Source organism: Arachis ipaensis, chromosome B03 (genome assembly GCF_000816755.2).
Source record: "Arachis ipaensis cultivar K30076 chromosome B03, Araip1.1, whole genome shotgun sequence".
NCBI lineage: Eukaryota > Viridiplantae > Streptophyta > Magnoliopsida > Fabales > Fabaceae > Arachis > Arachis ipaensis.
The window spans coordinates 8,647,210-8,648,560 of record NC_029787.2 but is presented as its reverse complement, the minus strand read 5'-3'; positions in this window follow the sequence as shown (position 1 = coordinate 8,648,560).

Sequence of the window (1,351 nt, the reverse complement as noted above, 5' to 3'; positions counted from 1 at the left end):
GTTCTCGTGTGCTATCGTGAACGCCAAATGAAGGCCCCACCTACATTGTCTTGCTCTATGCCTTACATATTCTTGTTGAATCACGTGTCGTCCTTTTCCAAATTTTAAATTTCATATAATTTAGTGCTTGTTTGACGTTTATTATTTTGATAAAAAAAAATATTTTTTTAATGAATTTTTTTTTATTTTTTAGTGTGTTTGATAAATTTTTATTAGTAAAAATAAAAGTACTAGAAAAATAAAATAAAAAAATCTTTTTTGAGAAGCTATAATTTACATCTTTTTTTAAAAGATCTTTTTCTCTTAAAAAAATGTTTTTCATCTAATAACAAATAAAAAAAGTACTTTTATATCATTATACTCAAACATAATTGATAGATAAAAAGATCTTTTTGCATGAGATATCCAAACATAAAATTACTTTTACTTTTCCATAAGATCTTTTAAAAAAAGATAACTCAAAAAAAGATATTTTCTTAGAAACTCACCCAAACAAGCTCTTAAGTATGATTTAGATGAATAGACATTTTAGTTTTTATTTTTAATAAGATAAAATATATTTTTTATTTCAAATGGCATCGTTTGATTCATGTAATTGACCCCACTTAGTGGGACAATGCTTTGTTGTTGTTGTATTTAATTTGATTCAAATAAATTTTAATTTTATAGTCCAAATCTCATCTAAACCCTTATTCCATCTTTACTATCATCACAAAGTCACTCTCTTCTTACAAAATAACTTACAAATAACATACAAATATTACATATTATTACAATCACGATCCTATACCTCTTACAAAAATATAAAAATAAGGGGTAAGTATTGTTTTGGTCCCTAACGTTGAGGCTGAAAATCGAAACCGTCCCTCATATAATTTTCGATATAAAATCGTCCTTAACGTTTTTTTCGTATTAAAATCGTCCTTTTTAATAAAATTTTTTATTTTATTCCTAAACTACCCCTATTCCTATTTTAATAATAATCCTCCAGAACTCTGATGATGATGACGATGAAGGGGGAAGGGAAGCCGCAGTCTCGCCGTCCTGCCGTCCCGCCGCCGCCTTACCGCCCTCCGGCACCGCACCGCACCACTTCTTCTTCTTCTTCTTCTTCTTCTTCTTCTTCTTCTACTATCCTCGCCGCCGCCACATGAGGAACCACCGTCCGCCGCTGTCTCTGCCTTCTGCATATGCTTTTTTGTGCTTTGAATTTCTGAGGAACCACCATCTGCTTCATTGTTGATTTGTTGTTTTCTGTTTTTTCTTTGTTAAATTTATGCTTGAATTTGTTGATTTTCTGTTTCTGCTTCTCTGTGTGGAGGTGGAGGTGGAGGTGGAGGGGGAAGGGAAG